Source organism: Alligator mississippiensis, chromosome 1 (genome assembly GCF_030867095.1).
Source record: "Alligator mississippiensis isolate rAllMis1 chromosome 1, rAllMis1, whole genome shotgun sequence".
Classification (NCBI taxonomy): Eukaryota; Metazoa; Chordata; order Crocodylia; family Alligatoridae; genus Alligator; species Alligator mississippiensis.
The window spans coordinates 109,879,320-109,889,556 of record NC_081824.1 but is presented as its reverse complement, the minus strand read 5'-3'; positions in this window follow the sequence as shown (position 1 = coordinate 109,889,556).

Below are 10,237 nucleotides of genomic sequence, written 5' to 3'. Positions count from 1 at the left end.
AAGTGAATATTTATTCATGTGAGCAATCTCACTGACTTTACTGGGAACAACTGTTTGAGTAAATACTTACCAGTGTAAGGGTTACAGTAAGATCCCTCAGTGCAACAACTGTTCTTCTGTGTCCTCCACATACAGGTGCAAGGACAAAGAGAGAGTAGGAAAGTTTCTCGTGCCTTTCATTCTCCCTATGCACTTCATAGGGTTAACCGTAACTGTGGTATATTAGCTCTGTGTGGCTTGCGTATAGGAACTGTATTTCAGTAAGAACTAGAGCCTCCCCCTACCCATCCCAAAATATCCCACAGACCTTTATGAATATCCTCTTGTCTAATTTGCTTTACCTTTTTTGTGTCTGTAAATATTATAGCAATAAACTTCCCAGCATGGATGTTTGCTGAAACAATGAGTTTTAAGTAAATATTGCAGAACATTCATAGGAAGCAAATTTCAAATTTTTAACAATGACCATTCACACCAGGAGCTGAATGCTAAAAATTAAGTTGATCCAATTTGGGAACAAAATCAAACCAATATGATTCTCTGTATCCAATAAAAACACTTCGAGTTTAAGTTCTTAGAGTGAACTGTCAAAAACAAACTGCAGACCACAAATGAAATCTAGAAAATACCCGGTGGGTGATTTAGGCTAACAAATATATATGCAGAAATAATCATGATCTTGAGTATATTTTGAATAGGAAAAGGCTACATTTATTTAAACTGTAGTTGCTATGCATTATGCAACTAGTTATTGTAAATACTGAATAGAGACTTTGGGCTTTTGTTCTTAATATTATTGAGTACAGAAGTTTCTGTACCCACTTTTCTAACAATAATCAGTCTGCTACAAAGATTTCTAAGAACAATTTCATATCAACTTAATGATTTCTTACTGAAAAACATTTACATTCGATTAAGTTCTTTTCCATGTCATACTTAACTCTTTATGTCTTCTTGAATGTTTAATAACTGCACTATGATGGTGGGAAAGCCTCCTAGTCCAATGATGAGAGAAACTCTTTTGTACCTTACAGTAGAATATCTGAGTAAATGTGATAACTATGCTGTCTACATACATGGTTGTTAAGAAAGTCTTGCAATTATACTCCATAGAACACTATGCTGGGACAATAGCCAGCTCAGATCCTGATGGGTTTTTTCCTATAACTCTTGTTATCCTTAAGCGTGTATGATGACTGTATATGTGTAGCATTTGTATGGAAAAATTGAGCAAGGAGAGATCATAATAATCTGGAAACATTCCCTCAGTGTGCTGTTTCTTCCAATAACACCACTAATCTACAATGCTGCATGGTATTTTATTAAATATTTGGCTTACCATGTTATTTAAAACATGTAGTTCTCTGGGATTATACAGTAGACTAACTGTACAAACTCAGTTATATGAAGGTAGTAATGGATTGCAACGAAATTTCATTGGGCTTTTTTTTTTTTTTTGCTGGGACAGCAAACTTCATAGTTTACAAACTCAGCAAGAGTGGAATTATAGTTCGTGAAGCATTTCTGCTAAGGAGTTTATGTACTCAGAAGATGTAAGCAACTAGGACAATGTCCTGCAAAGTACTTTGTCATCTATCTGTCTATATAGACACCTAAGGCCATAATTTAGAATCTCTTGACATTCACAAAATCACTGTTCAGCTGTCACCTACCTTCATGGCTGCCTAAGTTTCTGCTGATCCACATATGTGAAGTTAATAAAGCTGCTTGGAAACCTAGCTCCAGCTAAACCCCGGAGACCCCAAGTGTGCATTCCCCTACATGTCTCATCAAGCAGGGCCTGAGCCTGTAAGCATGCCCTGAACTCATCGAGGCTGCACACTGAGCATAGAGTAGTGTGTGGGTGAAGGTAGGACCATCATATGCCTTGTTGAACATTCACCATAGTCCCTACCATCTGATTAGGAGCAGGAACTTGAAACAATGTCTCTCACACCCCTATTCATTAGGCTATTAGCTATAGTGAGGCAGGGCTTTCTCAGTCTCTCCTGATGCAGCTATTTTGTGTAAATAATTCAATATTTATTGGAGCAGGGAATTTAACCTGGGTTCCTAACAACTGGACTATAGATTCTTTCTCGCTCAATGAAAAGTGGTCTGAACCGGCATAGGTGCCTAATTCTAGAAGAGGATGAGGATCACAAATAAAGGGAGGTGCCTGCTGGCCAGTGATAAGCACCTAAGCCCCATCTACTTTTGTTGCATTTCCTCCTTGGCTAAATTATAGAGGTTCCCCATCATGTGATTTCTGAGAATGCCTTCCTTATGGTACCTGACTTTCTGCAGGCCCTATAATGAGTGTGGGCACTTCAGTTGATGCTAATTCTAGGCTCCCTACCCATTAGGTGTTGCTGAGTGGAGCAATACCTAATACCTTTGAGAAGTTGAGCCATAAAGATGTGAAATGAAATTCTGGCACAATTAAGTCAATGACAAACCCTGGTTGAGTTCACTCTGGAGCCAAGTTCAACACTGAAGAAGTCGAAATAGAAATATTCTCCTTAGGGAGAACATTGGTGGCATGTTGTTTAGCACATCGTTGTTCACAACATTTTTAGGCAAATTTGCCTTCAAGTATATGTGGGCAAATTCCATTACGAGTCGCATGTACATAGATAAAATAAGAATTTGAACCATCAGGGACATACCATGTCAAGAAAAAAGAACTGGAATAAGAAGGTACTGTACACATGGATTTGTATCGTGTCTATTCACAACCGAGCTACTTCCAATACTTCTTTGTTTCTGCCCATTTTTCTGCTGCTTAGGTGTCTAATAGGGAAAAATCCAAATCCATTCCTTATGTTACGTCTACATGACTATTTATAATATGTCTACAGTACCTTCCACCAAACCAAGCCCTAATCATCTTCCTTAATCCTCTGCAGCATTTCAGCCTACCACTAGAAGCTCCTGCAGACCTGTTGAGCTGGACCGAGCCTCTACATTGTGTTCAGAATTTGCCCTGGTCCTCTAAACCTATGAGGCCATTGTCTCCCTTTTAAATAAAAACTTAGTAGTTAGAGCATTCAACCAGGAAGTGGAGAGCTGGGTTCTCCATCTTTCTGAGACTAAAACTCCCCAGGACAGAGCTGTGCCCATCTTAGTAGAGCTCTAGGATAGAGCTGTAGGCCCACTGGGGCAAAGCAGGACCACTGTGCTGTCAACAATGACTCATGGGATCCAACAGAGAAAGTTGCAGCATAACTCATAACTCCAAGAGAGCAAGAAAGGCCTAAGAGGAGCGTGTGTATATGACAGATATACTAGTGCTGTGTCTGATCATCACCCTGAATAATTGGCTTCCACATGAAATCAGAAGATTAATTACTAAAAAAGACTGAGAAGGCTCATCACTTACCAGGATCAGATTTTTTATCTGAGAGGAATTTGTTTAATTAGGAAAATGCTAAATACTTTTTTTTCTGTGATGTGACCATACAAGCCAGACGCTGTTCAGCCATTGTGTGACAAGATTAAGGCATTCTAGTTTCTGTAGCCCCTGAGATGAACTGGACAGGAGAAAGTGAACTGATGTTTTACAGTGCATCACACCTTCAGAACTATTAATCTAATGCATGCGTGCACATGTTTGTAAAAACTTCAGTTGATAGAGATTAATAGAAAAACTTTGACTCTTTCACATTATATGGCATTTAATTTTTTTCAACCAAGTTTCTCCTATAAGGTCACAACATCTTTGACAAGCAGAATTTCTCACGCTGTATTTCCTGGCTGAAACATAATTCATCAGCTCATCTTTTATTGCACAGTAAATTGAGTTTGATTTAGATCAGTTTGTTTTCTATTGCCAGAGAAAAAGCTATCATTTTACTCGTCTAAAGAAAGTTGTAACTAGATGAGTAAAATGTGTATAGGAAAAAGCAGCTTAAATGCTAGCATGCTGATGAAATGATATCATCAGGATGAAATGATTATGTGGTCTCATTCAATAGGTGAGCATGCAGCCACTAGGACTCTTGCCATTTCCTTAAACTGACCCAACAGGCTCACATTGTTATGTCTGTGCTAATCTCTATGATCCTCCCTTATATGCTGACTTTGCAAGGACAGCTGTATTTCTGCAATCAGTTGAAATGCTTCTTTTGAAAATGTGGTTATTCAATACATGATTTTTAATGAGGTATTACTTTTAAGGGCTATACTCTTTAGTTCCCCTAAGGGTAAACGTACTCCAGATGAAAAGGATCATCTGGTTTAAAATGGTTAAAGTCAGAATTTTTCCTGATTCAGTCTGACCTAAATATAACAAGAGACAAGATATTTTCCCTCTTTAATATAGGGTGTAGTCCTGCAGTCTTTGCTCAGTTTAAGTGGGTCATGTTTTGCCTGCGAAAAGACTGATTATGAATTTTAGATTGTGCCCAGAAAGAGTAAATCAGCAAAAGGTAAAAATCAGTAATAGGGCAACCTGATAATATGTGAAGGTTCTCTACATAAACATTCCCCAGTATTTTGTTGCTTAGTCAGACCACTATGTACCTCGCACCTATCCAATCCTCTTAAACCCCTTGAAGCTGTTAAAATTGGGTTGAGCGTATCAGCAAAACAGATTTTCCCACAAAATTTCAGAACAAAACACCAAGGAAAAAGGCTATCTCGTGCAATGGTGGTACCACTGTGAATGGTCTAGATAAAAAATAAAAGGAAAAAAGGCTAAAAACCTGACCAAAGTACAACAATAAAATAAAAAGTGCAAGTTCATCAAGTAGTAGCTCATGAAATGAACTCGGGCTTACAAAAGCTTATGTATCTCTGATTTAGTTGATTTAAAAGGTGTAGATCTACCCTGCCTTCTGTCTGACTTCAGACTAACACTGCCAACTACATCCCAAAGTTCAGAAAACTATTAAATCTGAGTTTTAAAAAAGTTTTAAGCAGACCCAGTCACTTCCTGTACTCTGCTTTTGTAGTCATACTTACCTCCCATGACCCTCCCTCCCTCTGTAACTAACCCACATCTAGTTCTTTCCTTCCTGTTGACAACCTGTAATAAAAGACCTATGAATGAGCACGCTGCATTCTTCCTTTTTGTGTTTCTTTCTCCTCCTTTGACTCTGCCTATCCCGTGGACAAACAATAATAATTATCCTCCCTCATTGAATCCCCTACACACAGTCACTCCTCCATGGTTGCAAAATGTCATACCCTCCTTAATCCCTTACCCTCCTCCCCAATCTGAACAGAATTCTTCCAAGAGAAAACAGACAAGGCATTGAGACTATAATGTATAAATGGAAGCAGAATGTGGCTCAATTATTACCTTGCACGTGAAATGGCAAAGAGGCGAGAAATCTAAGGCTAGAAAAAGATGTTGCTAAATTAAGTAGATTAGTTGTGCTAGGATATGTCCTAGCACAGCTGGTCCATTTCATTGGGTGAAACACACATCATCTGTTGATGCTGTCGGACAATGGGTGACATGTTCTTCTGAGGCTTGAGGGGCCTAGCCCTGTGTACCCTGGCAATTTCTATGCAGGATTGGGCCCCTCAAGCCCTGGGAGTACCTTCCCAGCTCTCCCCACTTACCAAGATGCATCCCAAGGATCTTCAGGGCATATCTGGGTAAGCAGGAAAAGCCAGGTAGGCTCTCCCAGGGCTTTGAGGGGCCCAGTCCTCCAGGATGCATAGGATCACACCTCTCAACTCCCCCCCACCTTCTCCAGGACAACTGGAGAATATGGGCAGATCCAGGTTGCCTGTGCTCTCCTACCACAAAGCAAATATATGTCCTCCACAATAAAGCAGCACAAGTTATTACTATCTTCTGTCATGACCACAAATTTGGGCAGTTGTGGTGTAACAAAAGGCATGGACATCTATTGCTTTTGCTTTATGACACCACAAAAATTTTTGTCAGCACAAAGGCTAGGAAAGGCAATGCCTGTTTCTACCCTAAGAGATGTCCATTAGTATAACCTCAAAGTTTCTCCTTATCTTTGTAAATAACACCTGCAATGTGCTGGAAACATACAACTTGCGTTTTCCCCTCTGGAAATCTGTATTTGACTTAATTACAGAAGCATCTCAGTGGCTAGACCATTAAAAGAATTTTTGGGACTACATTTATACGACTTAGAGTTCCTGCTTCATGTTATAAAATAATCCTTAAATATGAAGGGGTTAAAAAAGTCAAATGCAGATAAACAAGCCATAATAATAGCAAACTATTTCCAAACATTTTACAATCCATTACTTTCATATGCTCACTGGAAAGAGATGCAGACATAATTTCTTTAGGAAAGGGCACTGCAGCATTTTCTCCTTGCTTCCAGCAAAACACTTTTAAAGCAGCTGTTCTTGCTACAGATAATATGTTTAGTTACAGCAGCCATGAAAACCTCAAAATGGGTGTAGGGTTTTGCAGCTTCAGCAGATTATAATTTTAGCAGTCTCTGGGAATGATGAGATATAACTAAGCCAACTACTTAATCTTTATGGTAGTACACAAAGCTGCTGGAGTCTCACACCGGAAAATTCTTGTGCTGGGTCAAACCTTTACATTTTATTGATATTCTTAAATCCAAAGAAATTGCACAGAATCTCTCAATTCTGGCATTGCCCTGAGCATAATGGATGATGGAATATTTATTTCACTCAAATATCTAGGACTAAAAACTGTATTTCCTAATGGCAGTTTTGCTTCAGTAAACTATCAGATCCCAAAATTATATTTCTTATTTTCTTTTATTTTTCAGCAGCCCATCAGGGTCAAAACATATGTATAAAATGTAATAAATGCACAGAAATGCAAGTCTTTGCAGAAGACTATCAAGTGAGATTAACACATTTCTGATGAAAGAGCAGGATTCTGAACAATAAAAGTCAACCCAAGTCAAAATTTAGGTTCTGATAGACCAAGTGAATATAGCAAGTTCTTTCTAGGCTGAGTTTTAGCACCAAAAACATCTTGTTACTGACCATTTATATTTAAAGCAACAGACTATTTGCTTCCATGACTCACCTGAACATTAACTACCATGACAGATTCTGGGGAAAGAAACAGATTCTCAGCTACTGATCACAAGCATGTTGGGAGTCACTGGCAATATGCACAGCTTCTAAAAAGACTATACCGTTAACAATACATTTTTCTTCCAAAATCAACTTAATAGAATTCATAAAATGATGTCTAGTTATATTTATCTGGTGAGTGCCAACATTACTACAAAATGCCCCTAACAGGGGCATATTTCTTTGTTCACATTTCCTTAAAAGTTTTCTGTAGAGCATCTTGGTTTTTAAAGCATCTCCTTTTTTCCACCTCTAAAAAAATATTCATAATATGGAAAGTATATAACAACAAAGAAATCCAAGTACCTCAAACCTGTAAAACAGTTCTTGTGATAGCATTAATTCATTCATCAAAATTCAAATGCATTATTTGTGGAAAGATTGATGATGCTGGAGCAGAGAAGCTTTTAACCTAGATTAGTAAAACGGCATTCATCTCAGAGGCAATCAGAACAAGCTGTCTGCAAATGGTCCCTTCTCTTTCTTATTAATGCAACAGGTATTGAAGTTTATATAGAACATTTACATTCTTAAAACAACACCTTAAAATTGGACATTCATTTGGTGCCAGATACATTTTTAAATATTTTAAAAGTAAAATAAAACTGTCATCCGCTTATTTCTCTTGCTCATGTTTTAGATCCTTGTTTTATAACAGATAAACAATTTAATGGACTCTTATTCTATACCTTTCTTTTCCACACTTCATTCATTTTCTATTGATGTAAAGGGGCCCAACACAAGTGCTTAAAGTTAGATGTATGGCTATTTTTTTTTTCCTGCTCAAGGAAAGGGGAGCTATCGATGCTTATTGAAAGGAGCATTTTGAAGACCTTCTCAATCGAGACTCTGCTGTTGACAAAAGTGTTCTCAACTCTATCCCAAAACACCCAGTCAGAGATGATCTTGGAATCCCCCTCCAACCCTTGAAGAGGTGAGGAAAGCCATCAAGCAGATGAAGAACAATAAGGCATCTGGAGCAGATGCAATCCCCGCTGAAATCTGAAAACACAGAGGACAGGAGCTCACATCACAGCCTCATGCCATCATCTTAAAGTTTTGGAATGATGAGAAAATCCCAGATGACCTCAGGGATGCCATGATTGTGACAATCTTCAAGAAAAAAGACAAGTACAACTGTGGAAACTACAAAGGGATTGCCTTGCTGTCCACCACAGGAAATATCACTGTGAGAACCTTCCTGAATTGTCTCCTTCCACTTGCTGAAGAGCTCCCCCTGGAATGTCAGTGTGGGTTTAGGGCACCAAAAGGCACAACTGACATGATCTTCACAGCTCGCCAACTTCAGGAGAAATGTTGGAAACAACAAAAGCCTCTCTACCTGGCCTTCTGTAACCTCACAAAAGCTTAGACTCTGTCAGACAAAAAGTATTGTGAAGGATCCTTCTGAAGCATGGATGCCTGCCAAAATTTATCACCATTCTCTGCCTGCTCCATGACAGTATGCAAGCAGTGGTTTTCAGTCATGAATCTAGCTCAGATACCTTTGAGGTTAAAACAAGATCCCTTTGAGGTTTGAGTTAAGCAAGGCTGCTTCATCACTCCAACACTCTTCTCAACATTTCTTGCTGCAATGTTACATCTCACCACAAACAAGCTTCCAGCAGGTGTGGAGCTAAAATACTGAATGGATGGCTCAGCTGACTCTGAAACCACCCCAACCACAAACATTGAGCTCCAGTACACTGGTGATGCTGTAGTGTGTGCTCACTTGGAAGCAAACCTTCAGGCAGTCGTCAACATCTTTATCGAGGCATACAAGAAAATGGGACTGACACTTAACTTTTGGAAGACTAAGGTCCTCCACCAACAAGCTCCTAACAGCCACCAGCTCTGGTAACCCAGATCCCAGATAAGAATCTGGGGAACATTTAGTATTTCCCATACCTCAGAAGCCATCTCTCACAGAAGGCGGACATCAACAAAGAAATCTAACATTGCCTCAAATGTCCAAGTGCAGCTTTTGGATGCCTGAAGAAATGGCTGTTCCAAGATCATGACATCAGATCCAAAACCAAGATCATGGTTAATCAAGTAGTCATGATCTTCACCTTGATTTTTGGAACTGAGTCGTGGACAAAATACAGGAGACACCTAAAGTTGTTGGAGAAGTACCATCAATGCTGCCTGAGGAAGATCCTTTGAATCCAGTGAGAAGAGAGATGCACCAACTTTAGCATCCTTCTCCAAACAAACACCATGAGTACAGAGGCAATGATCATCTGGAATCAACTCCATTGGTCTACCAATAAAATCATAGAATCATAGAAAATTAGGGTTGGAAGGGACCTCAGGACATATAGTCCAACCCCCTGCTCAATGCAGAACCATCTCCAACTAGATCATCTTACCCAAGGCTTTGTCTAGCCAGGTCTTAAAAACCTCCAAGGATAGAGATTCCATCACCTCTCTGGGTAACATGTTCTAGTGCTTTACTACCCTCCTTGTGAAAAAAAACTCTTCCTAATATCCAACCTAAACTTCCCTTCCATTGCTTCTTGTTCTGTCATCTGCCACCACTGAGAACAATCTAGCTCCATCCTCTTTCAAACCCCACTTCAGGTATTTGAATGCTGCTATTAAATCCCGCCTCAGTCTTCTCCAGACTAAATAAGTCCAGTTCCCTCAGCCTCTCCTCATAAGAAATGTGCCCCAGCCCCCTCATCATTTTCAGTGCTCTCCACTGGACTTGCTCCAATTTCTCCACATCATTTCTGTAGTGGGGGGTGCAAAGCTGAATGCAGTACTCCAGATGTGGCCTCACCAGTGCTGAATAGAGAGGAATAATCACTTCCCTTGCCCTGCTGGCAACTCTCCTACCAATGTAGCCCGGTATGCTATTAGCCTTCTTGGAAACAAAGGTACACTGCTGGCTCATATTCATCTTATTGTCCACTGTAATCCCCAGTCCCTTTTCTGCAGAGATGCTGCCCAGCCAGTTAGCCTCCAGCCTGTACTGTTGTATGGGATTGTTCTGTCCTAAGTACAGGACTTTACACTTCATGAGATTTCATGAGATTTCTTTTGGCCCAATCCTCCAATTTGTCTAAGTCACTCTGAATCCTAGCCCTACTCTCCAGTATATCTACTACCCCCCTCCTTCATCTTGGTGTCATCTGCATACTTGCTGAGGGTACTCTATGCCATCTTCCAGCTCATG